The sequence below is a fragment of the Antrostomus carolinensis genome, unplaced genomic scaffold (genome assembly GCF_000700745.2).
Source record: "Antrostomus carolinensis isolate BGI_N321 unplaced genomic scaffold, ASM70074v2 scaffold13617, whole genome shotgun sequence".
Lineage (NCBI taxonomy): Eukaryota > Metazoa > Chordata > Aves > Caprimulgiformes > Caprimulgidae > Antrostomus > Antrostomus carolinensis.
Window position 1 is genome coordinate 4155 of NW_010326872.1, and position 10431 is coordinate 14585.

General features: G+C 37.3%; 1 pseudogene; it reads right to left on the minus strand.

The window, feature by feature from the left end:
• Positions 1-2428: 2428 nt before the first annotated feature.
• Positions 2429-10431, minus strand: part of LOC104527901 (short transient receptor potential channel 4 pseudogene) — a 32550-nt pseudogene continuing 24547 nt past the window's right edge.

A 10431-nucleotide genomic window follows, 5' to 3' on the forward strand; every position in this document is an offset into this window, starting at 1 on the left:
ATAACTATAATTTGAAGGGATGAGATGACTGTGGATCATAATTTGAAGGGATGAGATAAATCGTGGCCTAGAAAATAACCTTAGCTTATTGATAAGGACTTAATAAAACTATCTGGTTTATTAAAAGATGACTAGACCACAGTTTGTATGTATGTGAATATGAAAACAGCAGATCCTGGCTGAGATTCATTCCTTAAAAAAAACAACCAAACAAAAAAAAAAAGCTGAAATAGACATGTTCATCACACACTGTGAGCTTAAGTGTCCTGTGGACATGTTTGTCTGTCTGCTTCAATGATAGAGGGTATCCAATGAATTGCCTGATTATGATGGGTGAATCCGGGGCCTTATTATTTGAGTGGGCTAAGGCACTGCAGCAAACAGGGTCTGAAACCTGAACTCAGCAAAAACAAAAATGGAACTACAGGAAACTGGAACTACAGGAAACCATTAGTTAGGAACTGCTAGAGATCAGTGTGTAAAATAAATAATGTTAGATGCAAAAGATTTTGGAAGGCACAGTTTCTCTGCCCATTACAGTCTAGATTAACCACAAACTATTTGATCACATGGTATCTGACTATTGATCTTTATTCATGCTCATGAACATTTGTTTATGCAAGCAGTTCCCTTGACTTGACCTGTACTGCTTGCAGAGGAAGGGCTTATTCAGCACAGGCAGTACTGGCATAATCTGGCCATATGAGTATATACTGCAAATATTAATGCCGCTTTTAGAAATGATAGTCATCTTGATAGTCATAATTCTCAGGGTTAACAGCTTCTTCAAACAAGTGCTTTGGAAGGCAGAGTTACTTAAACCCTTTCCTAAGTAAACAACAGTGTCAAAGGTTAAAGGTAATGGAGGTTCTTCCTCTTCCCACTGCATGTTTTCTGAAGAGGAGTTAGTCACCAAAATTTTAGAACTGATTTAGCTGGAACTAGCCCTTGACCTTCACAAAATATGTCTTTTGCTCTGGGCTCTAACTTCTTTCCTTAAAAAGATAGGTTAATGATAAAACCCACTTTTGTGTGCCAAGGTCCATGTGTCAGCTATGCATTTGTTCTTATTACCCTTCAGCCTCAAGATACTGCGAAAACTGGAGAGATGCTGACCACCTGCTATCTTGGAAGGATGGTCAGAAACGCTACTAATCTGTCCTTTGGGCATCAGACAGCACAGAAGAACCCTCTGCTCCTCCTCAGCATTGTGGCATTTATTTCTAAAGAAGTAATATATCAAACTAATGATTTTTATATTTGTTTCTTATTTCTTGATGGTACAAAACTGGGTAAATCTACTGGAAGATTTTTTTTTAATGTTTAAATATGAATCTCACCCACTAAAGTTAGTCTGACTTGTCTGTAGGAAATGTCATTCTAAGCAGCCTGCCAGATTGATTAATTCCTTTCCAATAATACTAGATATTGGCTTTTTTAATGCTAGTAGCAATATTTACCCAGCAAAGAACAACACACCTTATAGTGAAGGGTTGTGGTGAAGGACTGTTTTATACTGTGCTATCATGGGGAAAATCCCAGAAAGCAGTTAATCTGTGAAGGCAGGTCCTTCTGAGAGGTTCTCAACAAGTAAGTGTACACAGGGTTTTCAGTCATGCATGCTTATTTGCTTAAGGGAAAGACAGATGTAGCCCTGCCTCCTCCTTCCTGCAGTGCTCTACTGAGGAACATATACAGGAAAAGCCACTGACTCATTCTTCTCTGGAATATCAGGCACTGCCAATTAGTGTATTATAAATTCAACACTGCATTGTAAATTATATGTGATCAATGATGTCAAAAGCCTCGTCAGTTTGGTTGCTCTAAAAAAAGCCATGTGCTTGAGAAAAGTTGCAAAAGTGGAGAAATAGTATATTAACGGGAAGCTCTGGGAGAGGCAACAGTATCAAAACCCCAGCAAAACTTTTCAGAAAAGTTTGTGCATGAATTTGTCCATGTGATGACAATTTAAATGGAGAAATCAAACAAATTCTTGCAGCTAATACTCCTAAGTCCCTCCTTCTACAATTTCATATCAGTCAAGACCAAGACATGAAAAATAATTATCATGGCCAAGGGATCCTTTTTTAAAAGTAGACTAACAAACAAACAAATAAAAGGACACTTAGAAGAATCAGAACAATTTATGGCCTGGAGAAAATAGGTATTAAAAAGATTATCAATATGTATATTTTAGGGCACTGTTTCATCACAGGAAGGAACCCCAAGTATCTTTTGTTTTCCCTCACTGTGGCGACACATTGGATTTTTAAACTCTTCCAAAGTTGTCTACTATTCTTGCTACGTATTGGAGGAGATGGACCGTTTGCCCCTTTTGGTAGGGCAATAATTCATTACAGAATGCTCTACTGTATCTTCCTGCCTCAGGAATGCTTAGCAAAACCACAGAGGTCAAAACACTTTTCACTGTATTTTCTTTAGTAATACATTTACCCAGGACCCACGGTAATATCATCCACTCGACGATGGTTGGTGGCGGTCCCTGCATGCTCAAGTCTGACCTGTCAATGTGCTGAGAGGCAAGCAACAGCAGGAACAGAAAAGTCAAGTAGGATGCAGTATGGCAGATAAATTTGATAAATGGCTTTCTGATGAACAGCCCTAATGGGCTTTTGGGAGCTATCAGGTAGCACACAGAGAAGACCGGGAAAAGGAGTCCTATCACAACACATGTCAACATCTTCACAGCCCAGTGTCGCCTCCTCCATCCGGGAAACTCGTCGTACCAGCGGGACGCGAGCAGCTGCTGGCAGTTGGGCTGAGCAACAAACTACAGAGAGAAGAAGAAAGGGATATGGTTAGTTCTTTCTTATCTCTGTAAAGTTATTTCCATGCTATGTATGTTACAATAAGTAACTTTTGGATAGAGATTAAAAAAAAAAAGAAAATCGCCAGCTTGTGCAAGCCCACTCATACTGATAATACCAGTAAAACAGAGCTGGGTCAGCCTGCCCTTCCTTCAATGCAAAAAGTATAGTACAAAGCCATCAAAATTCACTTTTCACAATAAAGCTTGACTTCCCTGTTGGTTGAGTACACAAGGAACCAACAGCCTGTAAAACCTGAAAAGCTGATTTCAAATTGAAAAACAAGTTCACAAATACTTCCATTACTCAACCAGCAGCATTTGTGGAGAATGCACAGAACACGAGGTGGAAGTCACTAAGAAAATGAGGAGCGTGACTGAGATCTGTAAACAGTAAAACTGAATTCCATAGCCATGAACAAACTATTCTCAGTATGTTCCCTGCTAATTCTCTAAATATCAGGCTTACGTGCTTTTATACTGACAAAACTCTTACAGATACATTACACAATGCTTGCACAATACGAACTAAGCACTAGCATTCCCCAGTGCTTCACTAATCCTTGTCAGGATATATTCCTATCCTGTACAATATCTTATGGTCTGCCTACTTCCATGATGGGATTTCAGTTTTTAAAATACGATCCTTAAAAATTAATTTCACCAAAAAAACCCCAAACTCCGAACATATTTACTATTTTTCAGATAGCTTGTCAAAGAAGCTTTAAGTATATTCCAGGGGTTTATATCATATTTTTATTTGATTACTAGTTCCTATTTTCCCTAATGCTTTCTTTTATACAGGAAACATGGAATAGCAGCATGCTAAACTTGACATAAGAACAGAAGCAACATCTGCATCAGAGAGCTAGAGTTGTTACAGTTTGATTAAAAAAAATAAAAGAGAGGAAAAGAAAAAAGAAAAAAGAAAAAAGAAAAAAGAAAAAAGAAAAAAGAAAAAAGAAAAAAGAAAAAAGAAAAAAGAAAAAAGAAAAAAGAAAAAAGAAAAAAGAAAAAAGAAAAAAGAAAAAAGAAAAAAGAAAAAAGAAAAAAGAAAAAAGAAAAAAGAAAAAAGAAAAAAGAAAAAAGAAAAAAGAAAAAAGAAAAAAGAAAAAAGAAAAAAGAAAAAAGAAAAAAGAAAAAAGAAAAAAGAAAAAAGAAAAAAGAAAAAAGAAAAAAGAAAAAAGAAAAAAGAAAAAAGAAAAAAGAAAAAAGAAAAAAGAAAAAAGAAAAAAGAAAAAAGAAAAAAGAAAAAAGAAAAAAGAAAAAAGAAAAAAGAAAAAAGAAAAAAGAAAAAAGAAAAAAGAAAAAAGAAAAAAGAAAAAAGAAAAAAGAAAAAAGAGAAAACAGAACAAAAGGCTCATGGGTCAAGATAAACACAGGGAGAGATCAGTCAGCAATTACTGTCATGGGCAAAACAGACTTGACTTGGGGAAATTGATTTAATTTATTACCAATCAAATCAGAGTAGGATAATGAGAAATAAAACCAAATCTTAAAACTCCTTCCTCTCACCCCTCTCTTCTTCCTGGGCTTAATTTTACTCCCAATTTCTTGACCTCCTCCCCCCAGTGGCACAAGGGGATAGGAAATAGCGGTTGTAGTCAGTTCATCACATGTTGTTTCTGCTGCTCCTTCCTCCTCAGAGGGAGGACTCTTCACACTCTTCCCCTGCTCCAGCATGGGGTCCTTCCCACAGGAGACAGTCCTCTACGAACTTGTCCAATGTGAGGCCTTCCCATGGGATACAGTTCTTCATGAACTGCGGCAATGTGAGTCCCTTCCACAGGGTACAGTCCTTCAGGGCCAGACTGCTCCATTGTGGGTCCCCTGCAGGGTCATAAGTCCTGCCAGCAAACTTGCTCTGGTGTGGGCTCCTCTCTGTAGGTCCACAGGTGCTGACAGAAACCTGCTCCAGCGTGGGCTTCCCATGGGGTCACAGCCTTGTTCAGGCATTCACCCACTTTGGCATGGGGTCCTCCACAGGCTGCAGGTGGACATCTGCTCCACCATGGACCTCCATGGGCTGCAGGTGGATAGCATGCCTCACCGTGGTCTTCACCACAGGTTGGGAATCTTTGGTAATTGGGCACCTGAAGCACCTTTTCCCCTTCTTCTTCACCAACCTTGGTGTCTGCAGAGTTGTTTCTATCACATATTCTCACTCCTCTCTCTGGCTGCTATTGCACAACAGTTTTTCCCCCTTATTACATTTGTTATCCCAGAGGTGCTACCATTGGCACTGATGGGCCTGGCCTTGGCATTGCCTCTGCCAGACACAGGGCAAGCTTCCAGCAGCTTCTCACAGAAGCCACCTCGGTAGCTCTCCTGCTACCAAAACTTTGCCACACAAACCCAATACAGTGACACAGATGCATATATACATACATTGGATTAAATAATTAGCTGGAGACTTAATAAAGCTATGCAGAAATTTCTTTATCTTATTAAATAATAAAATTGTTGATCAAATGTACCTATTTTGGGATTTGACATTATTTTGACAATACTTAAAACCACAGAAGCCAAGCTCCTTTGGGGATGAATAATAGGTAACTTCTCAAACAGTTTCTGAAATCACTGGGATTATTGCTGGTAGAAAATGTTATTTAGTTTGGAATGAAATGAGAGTCACCATGTAACTTTCTGTGTATGTCTGGATCTTGTCAGAAATGCTAACCTGAGCCAAATTAAAACCTGATGTATGTTAATGAAATACCAGTGTCTTTAGCAGAGACATATTTGCCTACCATACACCAGCACTGAAGCTGACTCTGACTGTTGTGAAAGACAAGAAAATTTACTCACACTGTAAGCATCTTCAAAACAGACTTAAAGAAGAGTAACAGAGTGTCCTCTTCCATTAGGAAAAATGCATTCACAAGGTTTCAGGGTGTTTGTTTCAAGACACAAATGTCTAGAATAATACTGTGTGCAGTCAGAGCAGATGGTTTCCAAGTTATGTTTTTGCCAAGTTTTTAATGGGGGTGTCCCTACAAAATTTTTCACCTCAATTTGCTTGGGTATGTATAGATTAGTGCTTTGCTTGACTAGTGAAAATGTATGACTTGTGGATTCATTCCTGAGTAAAATATTTTCCCTTTTTTTTCCCTGGAGTGGGACAGATCCATGTTTGTTTCCCCTTCTCCATAATGTCTTTCCAATACATATCCTCTCACCTACAAGTTATCAGTCCCTAAGTCTTGCCGGTGTCCCCTTTTTCAACATCTTTGGGCAGCCCTCATTGTGTTGGGGACCCAGGTGAAAGAACAACCGCAGTTAGTAAAGGCTGGTGGTGGACAGAGGGGGCCTACTCCTTGCCAGGCATGGATAAAAAGGAATTAATTTTCCTTCTTGTAAAGTGTAAGAATTAAGTAAAAGCGGGGTTTTTTCCAATGTACACCAAGTATTGGGCTTCCCCGGGGCTGGGTAGACCAGAACTGATGCAGAGGTATCTCATGCCATGAGGAGATGCTTGCTGACTGCACCATCTGGAGGGTGCTCCACACTGAGTGGGCAGTAGCTGCTTAGTTCTAACCTTTAAACAGATCAATATGCAAAAAAACCAACAGCAATACAGAAAGGAAAATTTTCAAATTCTGGACACTGAGTCATTTTTTTTATTATTTTTAATTTTTAAAGACATTAGCTCTCATACTTTTCATAATATGACTGTGACATGACAGCTTTAGCACTGGTTGGATCCTCTGACTATAGGAGAAAACTAACATACAGTATACATTTTATGTGTCTAGAATTAGGCAGAGCACCATCAGTAATGTGTTATAAAATGGCCTACTAGACACATAAGAAGCAACTAATAGTGCAGGATACAGCAAGCATATAAAATACTTTGTCAGCATTGTAAGAGCTGCATGTATGGGGAAGCAGTTCTAGTGGTGCAGGCAAAGGTCTACAACAGAAACCAAAACACAGTGTCTACAGGTGATATACTGCATTTCTGAGAGGTCCAGAAGTTTCATGCTGTCATTTTTATCTAATAACACTGTTGGTAAGGTTAGCTAACAATGCCTTGAATCAAAACAATGCCTTGAAACAAAAAAAAATCTCTCTCTTCACTGCAGCCTTTTCTCTACATTTCTGAGCTCCACTGGCTATATAATATACACTATGAAACACTCCAAGGTGTCTTCTTCAGACAAGTGGAAAATTACCCTAAATGTCTTGCTGACACTTCTTTTATAGTTACGCTTTTGTGCTTCACGTATCAAGGAATTGCATGGCATTAAAAACGTCCAAATTGATTTTCACAAATTTGACTATTTTGTCCATTTCTGTGTTTGAGAGATTATCATCATATGCTGTGAAATATGTTTGGTAGTGATACCTACATTTATTACATTAGCTAAATAATCAGGGAAGTTCTTGAATGGGAAAGCGTTCTGGTACCCTGATGGCAAGAAAAACGCATTCAATGGTGAACTCGTTCCTCAGCTGCCCAGAAAGGAGGATCTTGTTACTGCACATTGCATCTCCCTTCTTGTTCTGTGGACTTGTCTCCTCCAGAGGAAATGAGGGGAGGTTGATGTGTGCCCACACCTTGTCCTCATGTGTAATAAGTATTTGATCACATACAGGAAACGTGGGTGGGGAAGTATTCCTGGGACCCACAATGTAAATGCCACCTGTATAGGCTGTCTCAGACATTATCATAGGTCACATATAGTTATACAAGTCAAGTAAGTTAATCTGTCATTAATGTATTTTATTGCTGATCCTGAATGCTTATTACATTTGACTTCTTGTTTTAACCACTAAAAAGCCCTTCTGTATAGGGGGGAAAAAAAAAAAAAAGTCATCACGGTAAAATTCTCTGGTCAAATGAGTTTTATACTCTATTGTAAACCTTTCTATTAGAAAGTAACAGTAGAAGTGGATGGAAAAAAGACATGCTGCAAACAACAAGACACTTCCTGTATAAATGGATGAGACAGCATCTAGGATGACCCCATAGTAAAGCCAAGTAGTCATATAAGTCCTTTGCTAAACTGGGAGCTAAAAATTTATTTTTTTATATATATTTTACATAAATATTTTACGGCTACCAAAAATAAAAACACTCTGTGACATTAATTTGCCAGTTCTACACTGCTTCTGGCAACATATTTTCACTGTAGTATATTTTTTCTTCCTTAATTGGAGCTATTACATCCTGAGGTATTCAAAGTATCTTTTGTAATGTCAGTATTATGTTGTATGTTATTTGACTTTGACTTTGTCTCCATATAATTAGCAATCAGTGAGTTTATATTTTCACATTACAATGGCTTCCAATAGCTTCCAGCAGTTTGTAATTATGCAAGGGATTTTGCTGTAATGATTATTCCTGGTTGCACATCTTTAGTTCCTTCATAGAGTCTGCCTGTCTGAAAATGTTTTGGTATTCATTCTCTTAGTTGTTATGCTGGGAATTGGCTCTTTCCTGAGACTGGTGAATATCAGAAATTAATCAAAGTGCCAGCAAAAATAATCTGGTATAAATAACATCAGAGCCTGCTTCTACTGATATCCAAGCACATACATAGTCCAGAATTTCATCTTCACTGCTCGTTAAAGCTGATCTTTAGATTTACTATAATACATGTCGTTCAGTCAATGGAAATGAATAAACAACACAAGTGATACTATTAATTATATATTGTCTTTATAGAAACAATATTTTTATAAAAATAATTATTTTTATAAATAATATCTAATCAGAATAAGTCAAGTCAGTTCTTTACTGGAGCACAATATTACCTTTAAGTATTTATTTCATTGTATTAGGAAATACATAAAGATATCAAAAAACTCCACTTGTAATGGAGTGCTCATTTTTGCATTTACAAAGCAATCTAACATAATCTGAGGTTCAAACTGAATTCTCATTCTGAGATCAGTAGGTGGTTTAGCACATATTGCATAGAAAAAGAAAGTGATTTGTCATCTAGAAAGGAAAGTTGTCAAAGGAAACTGATCTCCTTTTTCACTTATGTACAAATGAGTTTTACTGTAACACAAAGAATTATCCCTGATACCATTCTCTATCAGGTTAATGTTAGAGAGCTTTCTGAGGGGAGGAACGAAAATAAATGGTTATCATAAAGTTTCTTACTAATAATTTTTTAAAGTCATGGCCAGATTCTCTGTTGTGCTGTTTTGTACTGCCATTACAGCCAAGCTGGTAGGAAATGTTAGCTCTGAAGTCTGCTACTTTGTCACACACATTTTCCAATGACTGCTCCAGTTCAAAAAGATTCAAACCCAACTACTTTTTCGTTCTCTAGAACATTTTATTTTTCATATTTTACATATTTTCCCACATATTTAATGAAAAATCCAAGCTCTTCTAGTTATTTTAGCTTCAAATTTAGTTGTCAAAATTTTCTATCTACTGGTTGTGAAAAGTATATTTGCTTGGCACTAACGTCAGATTCAAGTCTCAATCTTATTAAGTAGACTCCTAAATTTGGTAGTTGTTTCTCCCTCTGGAGACATCACTACATATTCTTTTCTGTATCTCTCCCCAAAGATTATATTTGTGGATTTCGGCACTTACTCTGTGAGAACTGGCTCATTAAGACAAATAACATTTAATTGCAATTTAAATGCTTTAATGTTATTAATAGCACTATATTTTCCTTTCTAAAATCTAGAGACCATGTTCTGGACTCCTTTGGGTATAGTTATACCGTCTGTTTTCTGCCTCAGGCCAGAAGTCCTGATTCCTCTGCCAATTACTCTGAATCTTCTCATGTCCATCCCACCCAAGCCTAGTGCCGACTGGAGCAGACTATCATTATAATAATGATTCTTGCTGGTCCCACACCACCGGGTTGATTTTTCCTCAACTCTGTCTGCAGTTTTGTCATTAAGGGAATTAGCCAGCTCACTTGGCATCAGAGCACCAGAGCACATCAGCTTGTATGTCATATATATCAACCTGCTTCAGATCAGGTCCCCTATGGCAAAACAAATACACAGCACAGATGCTTTCATCACAAAATCCAGAGTTTACACCGGTCTCATCACCAAGGATAGAATACAATGTCATGGGGTTTTTTAATTGTAATTATCCTATTTTTTAACATCAAATTTGAGGAGGAAGAAAACAAAAGAAAAAGAAAACATAAAAGTGAAGACTGAAATGCTTCATTAAAAGGATTAATGATCATTATTATACAAACAATGACATTGCAGTTTTTAATTTTAACATTTTAAATTTCCTTTTTGCCTCATCAATACAAGCAGAAGCTCTTCATTTGATTCATTGTTCCTTCTCAGTAAAATGTATCAGCAGAGAGAAAACTATTAAATATCTATTAAATAAGTCAAGACTTATTCATAATTGCAGTGATTCTGATTAATTGCTTATAAAAGGCAATGGCAACTGGAACTAGTAATGCAGTTCTTAGGAACCATCTATGCATGAACAGCCTTGTTAGATTTCCCAGTGGTAAACAAAAGTGAATCAGTTGTTGGGTTTTTGTGATGAGTATGCAAATTAGATCCAAACTTCAGAACTGGGATGTTGGTATAATACCTCTGGTTCCTATTCTGGACAAGTGTTAGACTCACCACAATTAAAAACATTTTTGTAGGGA